Source organism: Salmo salar, chromosome ssa21 (assembly GCF_905237065.1).
Source record: "Salmo salar chromosome ssa21, Ssal_v3.1, whole genome shotgun sequence".
Lineage (NCBI taxonomy): Eukaryota > Metazoa > Chordata > Actinopteri > Salmoniformes > Salmonidae > Salmo > Salmo salar.
Window position 1 is genome coordinate 11333211 of NC_059462.1, and position 19961 is coordinate 11353171.

General features: G+C 41.6%; 1 protein-coding gene across 3 annotated transcripts in view; it reads right to left on the bottom strand.

Annotated features, from left to right (window-relative positions):
• The window catches only part of adarb1b (adenosine deaminase RNA specific B1b), a 187878-nt gene that overhangs the window by 110775 nt on the left and 57142 nt on the right, over window positions 1-19961 (bottom strand). For all 3 annotated transcript variants that reach the window (XM_045704425.1, XM_014164287.2, XM_045704426.1), the window contains exon 2: window positions 7173-7253. The gene's annotated coding sequence lies outside the window, so the exon portion shown is untranslated. The remainder of the gene's footprint in view (window positions 1-7172; window positions 7254-19961) is intronic.

A 19961-nucleotide genomic window follows, 5' to 3' on the forward strand; every position in this document is an offset into this window, starting at 1 on the left:
TTTATGCTATACAACGTTTGACATGTTTGAACGAACGGAAATATATTTTTTCCCCTCGTTCATGACGAGAAGTCCGGCTGGCTTACATCATGTGCTAACGAGACGGAGATTTTTGGACATAAATGATGAGCTTTTTTGAACAAAACTACATTCGTTATGGACCTGTGATACCTGGAAGTGACATCTGATGAAGAGAATCAAAGGTAATGGATTATTTACATAGTATTTTCGATTTTAGATCTCCCCAACATGACGTCTAGTCTGTATCGCAACGCGTATTTTTCTGGGCACAGTGCTCAGATTATTGCAAAGTGTGATTTCCCAGTAAGGTTATTTTTAAATCTGGCAAGTTGATTGCGTTCAAAAGATGTAAATCTATAATTCTTTAAATGACAATATAATATTTTACCAATGTTTTCTAATTTTAATTATTTAATTTGTGACGCTGACTTGACTGCCGGTTATTGGAGGGAAACGATTTCCTCAACATCAATGCCATAGTAAAACGCTGTTTTTTGTATATAAATATCAACTTGATAGAACTAAAAATGCATGCATTGTCTAACATAATGTCCTAGGAGTGTCATCTGATGGAGATTGTAAAAGGTTAGTGCATCATTTTAGCTGGTTTTATGGTTTTGGTGACCCTGTCTTTGACTTGACAAAACATTACACACAACTCTTGTAAATGTACTGTCCTAACATACTCTAAATTTATGCTTTCGCCGTAAAACCTTTTTGAAATCGTAAAACGTGGTTAGATTAAGGAGATGTTTATCTTTCAAATGGTGTAACATAGTTGTATTTTTGAAAAATTTGAATTTTGACATTTATTTGGATTCAAATTTGCCGCTCTTGAAATGCACCTGCTGTTGATGGAGTGCACCACGGGTGGCACGCTAGCGTCCCACCTAGCCCCAAGATGTTAACAGCACGCAACGACTACATCAAGGCTGTGACCCTACAGACTCGTTGGATGCATTTGCTATGTGTTTTGGTTGCGTTTCAGATTATTTTGTTTCCCCAAAAGAAATGAATGGTAAATCATGTATTTTGTCATTTTGGAGTCCCTTTTACTGTAAATGACAATATCATTTCTTTCTAAACTGTTTTACATTAATGTGGACGCTCCCATGATTATGGAGAACCCGGAATGAAACGTGAATAGTGATGAGTGCGAAAGTTAGACACACAAATATCATACCTCGCACCATTACAATATCAGGGAAGGTTATGTTCGGGCGGTATGATAATTGTACGCCGGTAAGATTCGGAAATCAAGCACCGCAATAACAATCTAACAAACATCTCCGAAGCAAAGACCTAAAAGATGGTATCCAATCCTATTTTCCCTTTGAAATGGATCCCCACACTCTAACTCTCCCCACGTGACTGCAGTTGACCAAAGCCAAATACGAAGACGAAGCAGAGGCCTAAAGTGTTCGCAAGGCAAAGCTTTTACATGAGTCTGAGTCAATGGGCCTTATCCTGCTCTTCCTCTCCACTTAAGAGAAACTGAAAACATATGTAGCGGAAAATGGCTGCATTTGGTCTGATAAAATGCCTGGCTGGAATAGAGAGGGAGTGTGTGAGTTAGCAAGGTGGGTGTGGTGAGTGAGTGAGTGAGTGAGCAAGAGAGCTGTGAAAATGAATGAATGTGTCATATGAAAGCATGGACACACACACACACCCACACACACACACACCTTCCTGCTGTTCAAAACCTAAGCAGAGTGAACAGAGCCCAAGGTGAGACGGGTCTCCGTTCTAACGATTCCCCCAGCAGGCTGCCTACAAATGAACAACAATCTTTACCGTTGTCATAAATGAAATATCACCGCCCGCGCACTGCAAGACATCTTGTGAAGATTAATTCATCAAAAAAATGTTCTCTCTGCAGTGGGGGGGGAAATACAACTCATTTAAATCAAGAGAAGCGGTCCCATGAAGAATTGCCTCGCAATTTTCATCTTCCTCGCCATCCGTCAGTGCACACCTGGGGAGAGTACTGACTGGGCCAGTATGCACAGGCATACACATACAAACTGTATGCATAGAAATAGCTGGACCGCGACTTAATCTTGTAGGACGGTCTCGGTCCGTCTATACGCCTGCCTGTCTGTCTGCCTGCTTGCTTGCTTGCTTATACACCTGTCTCGCTCTCTGTCCACCTAGTCTACTATGACTACATGCCACTACAGCGCCTCCGTCAGCATTTGCCAGCATCCTGTGCACTGTCCCAGCTTGCTGTGCTTGCCTGTGGCGGGACTCATTGACTCACTGTGTTGACTAACCCGGTGTGTTACAACTGTTTTGCCGATGCTGCAGTAAAGACTCATTACTGTAATGGAGGTGAATGGGGGGGGGCGACAGGGAGAGACGGAGAAAGGACACCACTGGCCCTTTCCCTGCCAAGATGAACATAAGCAGTGTGACCATCACACACCCCTCCCAGACAATTTCTCTAAAAATCATGAGTCGCCACTAATGGAATTCAGCATGGCCCCGACGTCTGTCTGTATATGTGCCTATATCTGCCAGTGGAGATAGGTGAGCGAGAGAGAGAATGGAAGAAAAGAGGCCACGACAGAGAGAGAGAGATCGCACAGGTTTCCAGGCAGCAGAGCTCCTGAGGGGGCTGAGGGAGATTTGCCACAGGACAATACAAAAGAATGACAATCTCTGCCCCTTAACGCTGCCAGCTTAACACCGTCACCTGAACACTACCATGCACCGCCGCCCGTGCCACAGCCACCGCCCCGGGAGCTGCTGAACGGACTGGGTGTTCAGTCAGCACTCCGCTCTCCCCCAGAGAGAGCGCAGACGTCTCAGAGCCCAAGTTCCTCCTCTCTGGACAGTTCCTCCCTCGCAGCACAATGCTGAGACAAAGAGTGGAGAGAGGAGGGTGCCAAATGTCACCAGGCATCAACGACACCTCGGCCTGTAGTAGACATCTGTGCTTTGGAAGGTTAGACAAGGAAATACTAAGCAGAGAACCTATTCCATGGAGAGAAAAAAGGAGGGAAAAGACAATAATTCTCATCTTGATAATAGCTAAACTTACAGCCCTAATCAACCAACCCTAATCAACCTAATAGGGTTTGGATTTCCACCAGGGGGAGAAAAATATGAATCCGGGCCCCCTGCTAGTTGAGCATTCCAAAAATAGAAACTGGGTAGAGCCGGAACTGTTATCCTCTAAGACCTGAGAGAAAATATCAAAATGACTCTTCTGTTTCTCTAAGCCGAGAACACCGGATGACGCAGGTTACCATCATTTGGTATAACGCACACTGGCGTTTTATGATACGGAGCTCATAGTTGCGCCGGTCATATGGACATTAGGGTTGACCCCATTTAGTCGACTGGTCAATTGTTTGGTCAATAGGCTGTTGGTCGACTTGAGATTCTTTAGCCGAGCAGTCGCAAATATATATTTTTTATGCGGCACAAGACACCTGTCTGAGTCGTGCCTGTCTCAGTGGACTAATCCATTGCGGAGGCCATTACTGGCACTAAGACATGTGCTAATAAAATATAAATGGTTATATTATGTAAAAATAACGGTGCAACACTAATAAATATGATATTATTTTATAACAAATGCGCTTTTTTTCCCGGGATGGACAGCGGTCGCAGAGGCAGCAGCGGAGCGTAGAGACGAGGAAACAGCCTTGATTGTCTAAGAAAAGTGAGGAGAGGAAACCTCAACTTAATTAGGTCTATAATCAATAGCCTAACTGTTAAACGTGCCTGGCTTTGTAAATCACCCATATATATAAATCACGCGCCTGGCTTTGTAAATCACCCAGATATATATATATCTACAGAAATAAAAACAGATCCTGTTTCTGTTGCCAGTTTGATTGTTTGTTTAATTTCTCTAGTGTAGGGGGCAGTATTTTGACATCCGGATAAAAGGCGTGCCCGTAGTAAACTGCCTGCTACTCAGGCTCAGAAGGTTGGATGTGCATATTATTAGTAGATTTGGATAGAAAACACTCTGAAGTTTCTAAAACTGTTTGAATGATGTCTGTGAGTATAAGAGAACTCATATGGCAGGCAAAAACCTGAGAAAAATCCAACCAGGAAGTGTGGAAATCTGAGGTTTGCAGTTTTTCAAGTGATTGCCTATACAGTATACAGTGACTTAGGGTTCATTTTGCACTTCCTAAGGTAGATATCAACAGTCTTTAGAACGTTGTTTCATATTCTACTGTGACTGGGGAGAGAATAAGAGCTGACTCAACAAGTGGACTGACTGAGGCCAAGGAGTTGTTTACTGCGCCGTCACACAGGCGCGCCGTTCCTTCTTTTTCCTCTGTAATGAATACGCTATTATCCGGTTGGAATATTATCGAAGATTTATGATAAAAAGACCCTAAGGATTGATTGTAAACATAATTTGGCATGTTTCTACAAACGTAAATATAACTTTTTTTTTTACTTTTCGTCGTGACATTTTGCGCACAGCACCTGCATTTGGAGTAGTGGACTACACGCGCGAACAAAAAGGATGTATTTGGACATAAATGATGGACTTTATCAAACAAAACAAACATTTATTGTTGAAATGGGATTCCTGGGAGTGCATTCTGATGAAGATCATCAAAGGTAAGTGAATATTTATAATGCTATTGCTGATTTTAGTTGACTCCAAAATGGCGGGTATCTTTCGCCGTAAAGCTTTTTTGAAATCTGACACAGCGGTTGCATTAAGGAGAAGTGCATCAATAATTCTTTGAATAACTGTTGAATATTTTATCAACGTTTATGATGAGTATTTCTGTAAATTGATGTGCTCATTCACTGGAAGTTTTGGGAGGCAAAACATTTCTGAACATTACACGCCAATGTAAAATGGGGTTTTTGGATATAAATATGAACTTTATCGAGCAAAACATACATGTATTGTGTAACATGAAGTCCTATGAGTGCCATCTGATGAAGATCATCAAAGGTTAGTGATTAATTTTAGCTGTATTTCTGGTTTTTGTGACGCCTCTCCTTGCTTGGAAAATGGCTGTGTGGTTTTTCTTGTCTCGGCGCTGTCCTAACATAATCTAATGTTATGCTTTCGCTGATGATTCATTGAGCACCAAGCCTCACGCAACCTAAAAAATGTCGGCTAAAGCAATTTCACAAATTCCATTTTTAATCTTCGCTATGCTGTAATAAAGGCTGTAAAAAAGTGTTAGAACGGACTCTCTGGTATTACTTGTGATTTACTTAGTGTTGGTCACACTGTTCCAAACGGGCAGAACATTTTTATTGTCATCTAACAGACAGCACCTGTTTGTCAAACATAATAATGCACGCAGCTCTCGCTCTTATACCCTCCTTTTTCTTGATCTCCTTCGTATTGTTATTATTACAATTGTTATTATGATCATCATTATAATACGTCATGTCATTATCGCTATATGGCTTCTTATAGTTGTAGCCTTGTATAGCCACCATCGAGCTGAAGGCCTATAGTGTGCGTCCTGTTTATTTTTGAGACCGTAACTTACTTGGGCCTATATTTCAATATATATATTTCAATATATAGGCCACTGTATCGATCAATCAATCATTCCTCACACAGCATGCTTTGAAATGCAACCAAGCATTTTAGTTTTCAAATGAAATAAGAAAGGGAGCTTTGGATAATTAGCCTATGCAATAAATAAACTGCAATTCACGAATGGCTGCACTGTTAATTTAGTCTTTGCTGTAATAAAGGCTTTATATATATTTTTGAGTTAGAACAGACTCTCTGGTACATTTATAATTTATTTAGTGTTTTTTATACTGTTCCAAATTGTTATAATAAAAATGAAAAAAGTAAACAGAGTCTGTTTGGCACAAAATATTAATGCAAAGCTTGCTCCTGTACCCTCCTTTTTATTGACCTCCAGTAGTTTCCACAACTAAGTCAGACGTCTTCCACAGATCTGACTTCCCCTTTCCCTCCTAAGCAACCAGTAAACATTCACCCGTTTGGCGTTTATTTTTCACATCCTCCGCATCCTTTTTGCCGTCACGTGTTACGGAGTAGGTTATAACCAATTTATTGGTGTGATTATAATAGGCTTGCATACATGTTTCACAAAGAGAGCAAGGGTTGAGGGAATAGGGAATGTTTTTCCTAAACAAATTAGGTATTTCGGTAACAGAAGATACAAGTAAGAAACTAAATGACTGTAATTATGTTGCAGCTTCAGCACAGACAGCTCGATAAAGACTTGCTGTGCTGTGGTGCCTGTTCGGTGCAGCAGGGAGGAGAGAGAGACTATGTGCGCCAGTCACACAGGAACTCGCTGTCATTTTTTTTTAACACAGCATGGCCATCGGGCTCCCTCTTGAGTAATTTGTGTCTTAATTACTTTTAGCAAACAGTGCGCTTAAAGCATCAGACAAGCTCAGTGCATATAATTGATTTTATTCAAACACATAGGGTGCGTCTATATATGGAAAAATACATGTTTTAAAATTTCAGCCAACATTTTTTGGGGGCAGGGACAGCCCTAATGGACACCCTTCATTATTTAAGTATCAGGCATTGGTAACGCAACCCCTGTGTTGGGCTATAGTGTTACCTTCACTAAGGCAGCCTTAGGAAAGCCTTTGTGTAACCTAACATAGGGATATGATATTCATATTGTCTGCCTTTTTACATATTAATGGGTTTAATTGTTGAAGGGGCTGGGTCCTGTTGCAGAGTGAAAGAGAGACGATTGTTGGTCCTCTTGTTGTCAATGTCAAGCCATGTCACTCAAAGGCCCGGAAAGAGCCACTGCAGCCCGGGTCTTATACTGAGCAAAACCCTAGCAGTTACAGTCACACATTATTTGCAGATTGATATAATCTGCAGATTCTCCAAGCGATCTGCAAGCTTAAAGTCATGTCTCAGGCACGAGCTGGGTCAGGGTCGACAATTTGAGCATTCAAAGAAATCAAAATCCCGCAATGTCTGAAGACAAACAGCCTTCACAGGGCAGCCTTGGAGCAGTCACAGCGACCTTCACCAATAAACAGTCCAACTAGTCTGAATTGTTTGTGGAGTATTCAAGAATATTCAAGAATAGCTGTGTGCTAGAGTTTCATGGTGGAAAACTCTATAGAGTTTTCCACCATGCACTTGGAGCTATATAAGGTTTGTGAAGTGAACTACACTCTATTCAACTTACCGTGGCTCTGGGCAGTCAGCGGAGTGATGCAGATCTTTGATGAAGTTTCAAGGTCCTACGAACAGGCGTCAGAGCTCATGCCTGAAAGAGAGAATATCAGTATGAGTATTATAATGACACTGTTCTTCCTGTAAAACTGAGATGTCAGTAAAGCTAGATAAAACAATCCTGAGCCTTACAGGAAGTGTCTGAATTTCACAAACACCCATGCCAAGTGAGAAGTATCCACATGCCCAGATGCTCTGACCCCCCACTCCAGCAGTGTGAAACGCAAGACCACCAACAACCAAAAGTTCAAGACACCACAAAATGATTGTCTGCCAAACATGTGTGGTGGTCCATATTCATAACGCCCAGGGAGACTGGAAAGTACCTGAAACAGGGGAGTGGTTGGAAACCAAGCAGGGACAAGATGGCTCCTTATGAATAGGGCTATGAGTACATTGGATACTTGGCATCTGAACAAATCACAATCAAGTAGGGACTTGATCTGAAAGCAACCAGTGCCGTAAGGCAATGCCAGGGCAGGTGGCGAGATGGGCATAGGAGACGAGCTTCGGCATGCCAACCGGAATGTCAGTCTGTTGTTTGATGCCCCATGATACAGGAGTGAAACCCTCTGTACTGTGGTGGCACTGGGCAGTATCACGCCATGGCTATGCGTGTCACCAGCAGGGACTGGGTAGTTTGTCAGGATCAAAATAAATATGAAAGGAGCAAAGCCCAGGTAAAACGTTAGAGGAACATCTGCATCAATCTTCTGGATACCTAACCCTGAGATAGAGTTTTATTCTTCAGTGAGACAATTACAGAAATTGTAATACCAAACGACACTCAAGAATGGCTTTCCAAGAGGTGTTGAGTGTTCCAGAGGGGTCCAGTCTCAGTTCTGACTTTAAATCTGCTTACAAATCTGAGACAAGGTTTGAATATTGCTACCCATCAATGATTCCCAACCAAATGTACTGAGCTTGAGCAATTTTGGCAGAAACAATGGATACATGTTGCCCTAAGAGTTGTGCAGAGTTGGTGAGGGTGTGGGGGTTACTTTTTCTTTCACTTTGTGTAGATCTGGATGAAAAAAATACAATGTAAAATGTGACAACTGTGAAAGAGGTGTGTAGACTTTCACTTGGCACCGTATTCGAGTAGACGATTCGGCTCAAAGTACGCAATATGTCATGGAAGCGGACGTAACGGTGACACAAATAGAACGACAGGAACATTACTTCAGTACAGTGTTCATAAAATGCAAATGAACGCAAATACTGCTGCTTGCTAGCACTTGGTTATGTAGCAACGACGGGGACTGAGCTCAATCAAAAAGTGAATCCACGAGCAAAATGATTCCCATTTAGCTGGGAGAAGAAAGAGATAAGAAAAGCACCGTGCCGCACTTAAGTGAGCTGCTCAGCCGACCAAAATGAGGCTAGGGTGGGATGAGTGGTGCAGTCCATATGACAGCTGCACGACGTGTCTGAAGCAGCCACTTTCCATCCACCGCGTCTTATCACGGCCCAAGTGTGTGTGGAGGAGATGGAGAAGGGCCTCGGCATACCAAGGCCCTCACCAAGGTGCTCTTCCTGCCTTATCGCACCGCCCCGTCTGCTTGTGGTGGACAAACCCGCGTCCTCGGTGTGAGGGGAGTGATGCCAGCACAGCAGAAGATGCTCCGGACATTGGCAACTTGATTGGATGCCACATGGATCTTCATCAGGTCACTGTGCTCGTAAGATCATGGCGAGCTTGAAAGTTTGGTCGATATCCTGTGGTTTGTCATGAGCCATTTTCTGGGCGTAATAAGGTTGTGACATTGGCATCATGGTAAATCGCAACAACCCGACACTGCATGGTATGACAGGTATCATGTCATTAGTGGTAATGTCATTCAAGACATATTATAACTCACTGCATGGTTATGGTAATCCGTTATGAAGTTTTAGAATGTTGTTTTATTGGATTTATGGCCCTGGGCAGCCCTGCCCCGGATGTCTTTGCTTCGTAACTCCATTCATAATAACAGAGGGAAAAGTGGAGGGAATGCTACAGAGGATGGCAAATACATAGGATGACATCATCCTGGCTTAAAAACACATTCTAGAAATAGAGCAGCATGTCCTGTCATTCAACGAGCGGGGAACTAGTGACACTACAGTTAAATTAAGCAACTCCCCAGACGCTTCCACATCACACGTTATCATATCCCCACACACACACACACACACACACACACACACACACACACACACTAGAACATACGCAAGACAGGGACTGTGAGGTTAAATTAGGCATCGTATCCCACTGCTGATTGTGACAGAAATATCCACTCTCAAGCACTCACACAAACACACTGCACACGCAGTACACTTGTAAATTCTACTCCCTATGGGGTATGATAATGCTCATCTGCATATTCATGTCGGCATTGTCACAAACATTTATAGGTAAGCCCAGTGTACCCCTAGGGAGCAGCAGTGGTCGCAGCGGTAGCAGGGGGTGCATTGCTACTAGCATTGACATGGCATGCTAGCTGTTCCCATAGACTTCCAGTCATTGAGCTAACAACTATCCATTTAAAAGTGCGTCCCGGAAGAAATATATATTATTTGTGTATACATTTTTTGGGGGGTGGTTGCAGCAATTTAGCAGTGGTGGGGAAACACTGGGTAGGCCTATACAACCATCCCCACTCAAACACACACACACACACACACACACACACACATACACACAGCCTCCAACTCTCAATTACAGCGTTCATCTTCTCAACATGTATCCAAGCTACTGTAATTGGCCACATTTATCGGAATACAAATTCATGAAACCAATAATTTTTGATGAATGGCCCAGTTCGACTTGATGCATAATAACCATTAGAGAAAAGCCTGGGCAAGTCATAATCCATCCACTGGGACAAAGGCGGGAGGAAATTGAGAAATAACTGACACAATGCTCTTATTTTCTGACTCAATGCGGCAGGGAGCAGCTTTGTAATCACTTCATTTTTCATGTCTCTCTGCCCCTTCTCGGGAAAACGTTGATGGTCGCCGTAGAGCCCGGTGCACAAAAAAAGGGCCAGACAAAAGAGAAACAAGGGCTTGGCAGCCAGGCGGAAGCATCCATTACAACGGCTCAAGTTTCAGGTCTGTTTTGTCAAAGGCGGCTGACAAAAGAGCGGGTTCGAGAGGGGAAAGGGGGGAGAGGAGCTTGTTGACTAGGGGTCGTCTGTGGGTGATACCTATGACGGGGTGTTCCTGTCTAGTCAAGAGGGAGCTTGTCAAATGGATAAAGGCATCCAATGAAGATGTTACAGGGAGGGAGATAAATGAATGGGGAAACTCTATAGAGTGAGGTGCATTCTGACACCCAAGGTCAACGATGGCAACAGCACTTAGTGATAGCGCAGAATCTCCCACAGACTCGAGACGATTAGACTGTTCTGTAGCCTGGGTGACAATTAGATTCTGACTGAAAAGTTAGTATTTTCTTAACAAGGCAACAATGTAGTGATGTTAAATACAGATCCAGACCGGTAACCAGGCTAGCTATCTTGTGACACGGGAGCAAAATTCCACCTTGATGCAGTCAGAGGGAGAGACTGCTGCCAACATCTCAACTGACTGAAAGGCAATCGTGTCCTTTATTTTTCAGCATCAGACCAGCCTAATTCTCACATGAACCATTGTTTAGGTATTTAATAGACCAAATTACATATTCTGTTAAATGTTCTTGCAATTTGTAGTCTGACATTTCAGATTTACATATGATCATTTTCCAAAGTACTTTAGATGTAGTGAACTACTTTTTCAAAGTACATTGCATTCAGAAAGTATTCAGAGCCCTTCCCTTTTTCCACATTTTGTTACATTACAGCCTCATTTCCCCTCATCAATCTACACACAATACCCCCATAATGACAAAGCAAAAACAGGTTCTTAGAATCTTTTGCAAATGTATTAAATATAAAACACAGAAATACCTTATTTACATACGTTTTCAGACCCTTTGCTATGAGACTTGAAATTGAGCGCAGGTGCATCCTGCTTCCATTGATCATCGTTGAGATGTTTCTACAACTTGATTGGAGTCCATCTGTGGTAAATTCAATTGATTGGATATGATTTGGAAAGGCACACACCTGTCTACAGTTGAAGTCTTAAGTTTACATACACTTAGGTTTACATACATAACCACTCCACAGATTTCTTGTTAACAAACTATAGTTTTGGCAAGTCAGTTAGGACATCTACTTTGTGCATGACACAAGTCATTTTTACAACAATTGTTTACAGAGAGATTATTTCACTGTATCACAATTCCACTGGGTCAGGAGTTTACATACACTAAGTTGACTGTCCCTTCAAACAGCTTGGAAAATTCCAGAAAATGATCTCATGGCTTTAGAAGCTTCTGATAGGCTAATTGACATCATCGGAGTGAATTGGAGGTGTATCTGTGGATGTATTTCAAGGCCTACCTTCAAAGCTGTCATCGCTGTCAAAGGTGCTTCAACAAAGTACTGAGGGTCTGCGTACTTATATAAATGTGATATTTCAGTTGTTTGTTTTATTTATACATTTGCAAAAAATTCTACAAACCTCTTTTTGCTTTATTGTGTTTTGATGTATTTCTAATATCGTAAGACTTTATCTGGTAGACGTTTTCTAAGATACACTTCCATCTGTTTGACCAGAAATCAAATCCTTTACTTCTGCCTAATTTTTAAGATGGAAAATGGTTGAAAAATTAACACGTTGCTGCTCATGGGTCCTTTAATGGAAATGATGATAACTAAAGCCTCCAAGTCCATTGTGGGAAGCCAAACGGTGATAGCCAAAGACTGGAAGCAGCCAGTTTAGAGTGTAATGTTCAGACAAGCTGCTTCAATTGTAAAGCATGACATTTGCACATTTCCCAACTGCTTCGTTTGAGAAGTATGCAGTGACAAGGGTTGTTCAAGCGCCAAGTGTAGTTGTTAGTGGAGCGGGAGACTGATCAGAATAGTTTCGACACGTACATTTAATTAACCCCCTTCCCTGAGTCTGCCAGAACTTTAGGCCGGATTCCTGTTGCTCAGACAAAGCCTCTTAAAATTCAAAGTCAACTGGACATACCGCTAGACTGAAAAGCTAGCGCCAATGTTTATACTACAACTGCAAATATCCTGAATTGGGGCATATAAAGGCTGCACACTGTCAATCTCACCCAGTGAAAGTGCTCTGCTCCTCCGTCAAGAGAGCTCCTATTGGCTTAGCAGTGGAAATGACTGACAGTGTGTGATAATCCCACCCGCGGGGTTCTAAGGACACCCGTCTCCAATCACTACCATCATTATCTCTCAAACAGACCCAACACAATTCATTATTAATGACTAGCCAGGGCATACACAGGCCAGGCCTCCCGCTCATTCAAAGAGGGCTGTGAAACGGGTGGAACGACCAAGGAGGAAAATGGCAAAGAAGAGCAAGAGCATAGGCATCGCTAGAACATTGAATGAACACAACACTGGTTATGTACCAATAAGAAAAAAAAAGTAAATTAAAAGGAAAATGATCAACAAGACAAGGTTAAATTCCATAATGTATTCAGGAGATTAATACACATTTTAATGCAGGAACATGTAGGATGCAGGAAAATGCAGGAACGTAATTTCTAACACAATGACTATTTTTCAATTAGGGCTGTTATATTGGAATTTTAACCTGTATACGTTTTGTATTCTAGTGGGAACCTATTAATGTGGGACGCAATTCTTGTGGGAGGCTTTCTTTAATCATGTTTATCTCTGCCATAGTAGGATTTGCACTGTCAAGGACATTTTGTCAGCCTGCGCTTCAGCCTCAGTCTCTCAGTACAATGCGGGTGGATGAGACATTCTCCTAATAGAAGGCTGCTTCAAATCAATAACCTGCTAACTAGCAAGAGACCTGAATTCCCTGAGCCAAGAGAGCTACCTCGAGATCACTTTGAAGAAATATGAATATAACTGGCTTATTTCTGGGGCTCAAACGGATTGGCTAGATGATGGTGATTGATGATCTACGATAATCGTTTCATGCTTCAGTGGTTGAAGCTTCATGTGATGCTTGATGTTTAATAGAGTGTCGCTAGTGCTAAATCCTCTCTTGTGTCGTCTCCATTTTGGAACAGAACCGAGCCTCATGGTCCTAAGTGGTGATGATGGAGGCCTCACACCTGCTAGATCACCAAGAGCCAATAACGGCGCAGAAGAAGAGAACAGAAACTCCAATCACAGGACTACATTGCCATTATCTGAGCACATACTGACACTAAGAGGACACTTGGGCATTTACCATAGGAGACAAAGTTGTATTTTTATATTTTATTCAAACCAAGTTATCTCAAAAAGTATGGAGCATATTAAACCAGATCACTATGCCTTGTCAGGACACAGGAGGGGTGCAAACAAAGGACATCTCATTTGCTTATTTTTGATTGGTGGGAATTATTAAAAACATCCAGGAGGGACAAGCAGATGGAGAGGTAATTAGCTGTGTGTGTGTGTGCGCGTGTGCGTGTGTGTGTGTATGTACTGACTAGTAATTTCCCTCTAATTTCACCTTCTCTCCCTCCTATTTCTATCTCTATCATAAATAACCTTGTCTGTCACCTCCCAGCCGCCCCTTTAAGAGTGGGTGGGGGAGGGGTTTCACTGCAACACCAAGCCCAACATAGGCCAGAACACGAGAGGAATGCATATTGTCAATCTGTAACATTCATATTGCATAACCAGAATTTAATAAAACCTTAACTCATATTGAAAAAGAGAGCCTCCGCATGATAATCTTGGAGACCAAAACAGACCACCATTTTTAAGCTAGCAAATGAATTCTACCATGTATTTCCTGTGTGTGGAACAGAATATAGGCTACTATATTATGATGTATGACTATCTGAAGTTACTAGTGGGGTGAAGATTAGGGCTGAATCTTTTCCCGGTAATTTTGCAAAATGTTCCATCCCGGGAATAAATCATTTTTCTCCTGGGTAACCTGGTATTTGCTGGCAAAACCGGAAGAGACATTCAAAAGCATTATAAAGCACATTAATACGTCTGGATTTGATTAGAGCTTTGATCAGCAGAAAAGAAAAGCTGATGCCACCGGAGCCTGACAAGCCACATCAAATACATTTACATTAACGACATTTAATGAGCACAAGCCTAATAAAGCCCAAATGATTGTGCCGTTATCCAATACATATACGATATAGGCTACAGAACATTACGCACGACAGAAAAACAAAAGCCCATAGATGTAGCCAGCTATATGCTCTCTTGGGTAAATAAATGAAACTAGCTCCTGTAGGTAAAATCTTTGAGTGTGAACTGTATTACTGTACTGTATTATATGGACTGGAATTACGCACATCACTCAAACCGTGATAAAGCAGAAGAGAACATGTGATTCTGGTGCAGCACATGCAGCCAATAAAGTCACAAGTATAGACTTGCGAATTTGATTTTAATTGTGAAATATAATAAGGCCTATTCGTATAAATAGTAGGCTGACGCATATATACCTTTCATAATATTACCCCTAATGTTATTAGCCTTCCTCCTCTTTCCCTCTCTCTATTGTTGCTTCATTCCTTTCATAATTTGTTTGAATGACATCCTTGAATGATATAGGACTGGAATTAGATGCAGAAGGCTTTCACTTCTCTTCACAAAGATTGAATAGTTATGGGTCTGAATAAATACTGTAACAGCTATAGCCTACTGCCACTGCGTGTTTGCTCTTCTTTCAAACTACCTGTAAGTTCTATTGGCTGTTCTATTTAACATTCAGCAAAAAATTGCTTGTGTCCCTTTTCGAATAGTCCTGCCTAACTCAGTTGCCGGTGAGTAAGGAGTATGGATATCACCATGAGGCCAATAGTGACTTTAAAACAGTTCCAGAATTGAATGGCTGTGATAGGAAAAAACTTAGGGTGGATCAACAACATTGTAGTTACTTCACAGTACTAACCGAATTGACAGAGTGAAAAGAATGAAGGAAGCCTGTACATAATAAAAATATTCCAATGCATCCTGTTAGTAATAAGGCACTAAAGTAAAACTGCCAAAATGTCCTGAATACAAAAGCGTTATGTTTGGGGCAAATCCAACACAACACGTCACTGAGTATCACTCTTCATATTTTCAAGCATGGTGGTGGCTGCATCATGTTATGGGTATGCTTGTCATCGGCAAGGACTAGGGAGTTTTTTATGATAAAAAGAAACAAAAATAGAGCTAATCACAGGCAAAAATCCTATAGGAAAACGTGGTTCAGTCTGCTTTCCAACAGACACTGGTAGACATATTCACCTTTCAGCAGGCCAATAACCTAAAACACAAGGCCAAATATACACTGGAGTTGCTTACCAAGATGACATTGAATGTTCCTGAGTGGCCTAGTTACAGTTTGGACTTAAATCGGCTTGAAAAGCTATGCCAAGAATTGAAAATGGCTGTCTAGCAATGACCAAGAACCGAACGGAAAGAGCTGGAAGAAATTTAAATATAAAATGTGCAAATATTGTACAAACCAGGTGTGCAAAGCTCTTAGAGACTTACCCAGAAAGACTCCAAGCTGTAATCGCTGCCAAATGTGATTCTAGCTGTATTGAATACATATCTAATCAAGATATTTTTTATTTTTCATAAAAGTTTTACAACTGTTTGAATTTTTCTTCCACTTTGTGACATTAGAGCATTTTGTGTTGATCGTTGACAAAAAATGTAACAACAAAATGTGGAAAAAGGAAAGAGGTGGGAGTGCTTTCTGAGGGCACTGTAGATTTCATTTATTTTTTTAATCACCTTTATTTAACCAGGTAGCCAAGTTGAGAATAAGTTCTCATTTATAACTGCGACCTGGCGAAGATAAAGCAAAGCAGTGCGACACAAACAACAACAGAGTTACACATGGAATAAACAAGCGTACAGTCAATAACACAATAGAAAAAAATAAAGTCTATATACAGTGTGTGCAAATGGCATGAGGAGGTAAGGCAATACATAGGCCATAGGAGCTAAGTAATTCAAATTCAGCAAATTCACACTGGAGTGATAGATGTGCAGATGATGATGTGCAAATAGAAATACTGCTGTGCAAAAGAGCAGAAAAGTAAATAAAACAATATGGGGATGAGGTAGGTAGATTGGATGGGCAATTTACAGATGGGCTATGTACAGCTGCAGCGATCGGATAGCTGCTCATATAGCTGATGTTCAAAGTTAGTGAGGGAAATATAAGTCTCCAGCTTCAGCGATTTTTTACAATTCGTTCCAGTCATTGGCAGCAGAGAACTGGAAGGAAAGGCGGCCAAAGGAAGTGTTGGCTTTGGGGATGACCAGTGAGATATACCTGCTGAAGCGTGTGCCACGGGTGAGTGTTGTTATAGTGACCAGTGAGCTGAGATAAGGCGGAGCTTTACCTAGCAAAGACTTATAGATGACCTGGAGCCAGTGGGTCTGGCGACGAATATGTAGCGAGGGCCAGCCGACGAGAGCATACAGGTCGCAGTGGTGGGTGGTGTATGGGGCTTTGGTGACAAAACGGATGGCTCTGTGATAGACTGCATCCAGTTTGCAGAGTAGAGTGTTGGAGATTATTTTGAAGATGACATCGCCGAAGTCGAGGATCGGTAGGATAGTCAGTTTTACGAGGGTATGTTTGGCGGCGTGAGTGAAGGAGGCTTTGTTGCGAAATAGGAAGCCGATTCTAGATTTAATTTTGGATTGGAGATGTTTAATATGAGTCTGGAAGGAGAGTTTACAGTCTAGCCAGACACCTAAGTATTTGTAGTTGTCCACATATTCTAAGTCGGAACCGTCCAGCGTAGTGATGCTAGTCGAGCGGGCGGGTGCGGGCAGCAAACGGTTGAAAAGCAAGCAGCAAGCATTTAGTTTTACTAGCGTTTAAGAGCAATTGGAGGCCACGGAAGGAGTGTTGTATGGCATTGAAGCTTGTTTGGAGGTTTGTTAACCTCTTTTCATCTAGACGATCCGTTAGCACAACACCTGCTCCAATATCCAATGATAGTTGTGGCGCGAATTACAAATTCCTCAAAAATCCCAAAACTTAAATTTTTCAAACATATGACTATTTTACACCATTTTAAAGACAAGACTCTCCTTTATCTAACCATACTGTCCGATTTCAAAAAGGCTTTACAGCGAAAGCAAAACATTAGATTATGTCAGCTGAGTACCCAGCCAGAAATAATCAGACACCCATTTTTCAAGCTAGTATATAATGTCACAAAAAACAAAACCACAGCTAAATGCAGCACAAACCTTTGATGATCTTCATCAGATGACAACCCTAGGACATTATGTTATACAATACATGCATGTTTTGTTCAATCAAGTTCATATTTATATCAAAAACCAGCTTTTTACATTAGCATGTGACGTTCAGAACTAGCATTCCCACCGAACACTTCCGGTGAATTTACTAAATTACTCACTATAAACGTTCACAAAAAAACATTACAATTATTTTAAGAATTATAGATACAGAACTCCTTTATGCAATCGAGGTGTCCGATTTTAAAATAGCTTTTCGGTGAAAGCACATTTCGCAATATTCTGAGTAGATAGCTCGCCATCACAGGCTAGCTATTTTGACACCCACCAAGTTTGACCCTCACCAAACTCAGATTTACTATAAGAAAAATTGGATTACCTTTGTTGTTCTTCGTCAGAATGCACTCCCAGGATTTCTACTTCAATAACAAATGTTGGTTTGGTTCAAAATAATCCATAGTTATATCCAAATAGCGGCGTTTTGTTCGTGTGTTCAAGACACTATCCAAGGGTGACGAAGGGTTACGCGCCCGACGGGTTTCGTGACAAAAACTTTCTAAATATTCCATTACCGTACTTCGAAGCATGTCAACCGCTGTTTAAAATCAATTTTGATGCTATTTGTCTCGTAAAAAAGCGATAATATTCCGACCGGGAGTCGTTGTTTTCGTTCAAAGACGAAATAATAAAAACATGGGGTCGGCTCGTGCACGCGCCTCAGTCTCATGGTTCTCAGATCGACCACTATCAAAATGCGCAAATGTTTTTCAGCCAGGGGCTGCAAAGACATCATTCAGCTTTTTCCCGCCTTCTGAGAGCCTATGGGAGCCGTAGGTTGTGTCACGTTACAGCAGAGATCCTCAGTTTTCAATAAAGAGAGTCAAGAAGCCCAAGGAATGGTCAGAGAGGGCACTTCCTGTACAGAATCTTCTCAGGTTTTGGCCTGCCAAATGAGTTCTGTTATACTCACAGACACCATTCAAACAGTTTTAGAAACTTTGGAGTGTTTTCTATCCAAAGCTAATAATTATATGCATATTCTAGTTTCTGGGCAGGAGTAATAATCAGATTAAATCGGGTACGTTTTTTATCCGGCCGTGAAAATACTGCCCCCTATCTATAACAGGTTAACCTGTCTGGGCTAGGGGGCAGTATTTTCACGGCCGGATGAAAAACGTCATCATAAACGTTGACAAAAAACTTTCCACCTAGCCCATAGAAGTTAACACAGTGTCCAAAGAAGGGTCAGATGTATACAGAATGGTGTTGTCTGCGTAGAGGTGGATCAGGGAATCACCCGCAGCAAGAGCGACATCGTTGATATATACAGAGAAAAGAGTCGGCCCGAGAATTGAACCCTGTGGTACCCCCATAGGCACGGTGTGATGTAAAAGACAAACACTTTACATTACTGTAAAAGGACAAGCATTAGAGACAGCCAGAGAGGAAAAGATCCACATCACAACAAAAACAGTCAACCATACGACAGTCATGATGCTCAACATACACCTGACACACACACACCGACCGCTCATCAGGCTGATTAGCCCTCAGGGTAAGTACACACTATAGATTATGAGTCATGGCCACTCATTAAAAGGGGAGTGAAGAGGAGCGCTGCATTAAAAGCTTCTTGTTCTTCTGACTGATTTAACCGTAAACATCCAAGTTGTAGCTCCCCCGTGGCCAGCGGGGTGTGTGCGCGCTTGTTTGTGTTTGTATGTGTGTGTGTCAAGTCAAATCAAATGTTATTGGTCACATGAACCGAATAGAGCAGGTTACGTGACAAGTGCACTACCACCTGTGCCATGAAAACCCAGGCTTCTTGGCAGAGGCAGCAATACTCATACACATACATAGGGAGGATATACAAACATACCAACCATGGGATGATGAGGATGATGATGATGAATAACTTTAAGATGATGGAGAATAAGTCAAATCGCAGTTATAGATTCAATTATAACAGTCAAGCATAAGATTATGATCAAACATAATCGTCACAGTTTACATAAAAATGATTATATATAAATTAAGATTAGCATTACAGTCAAATCAAAGACGCTGATACTGAGGATATTTAGTACAAAAAAATCTAAGTGATGATAACGATGAAAGGATAAAATTATACTGTTGTGTAATCCTTTAATCATTATCATTCACTGATTTGTGATAATGATGACAATAGCCAATGATGCAACAGGCGGTGTGAGCTGATGACATTCAGAGGTTCTGTCTCGAAGCTCAAACTCAATTTTGAAAATCCACACTTCAGAGAACTGTCATTTTCATTTTCCCACCATCATGTTGTTTCATCTCGCTCTCTCTCTCTCACTCACGCATGCACACACAGAGGGAAATCCTCACCATAAATCAACAATAAAGGCCTCTTCCTGGAGAGTTGTGTTTCATGTTATCTTTTTGGCAGTGAATCACAAGGCCTAACAAGCCAAGGGCAGGTGCAACTCAAA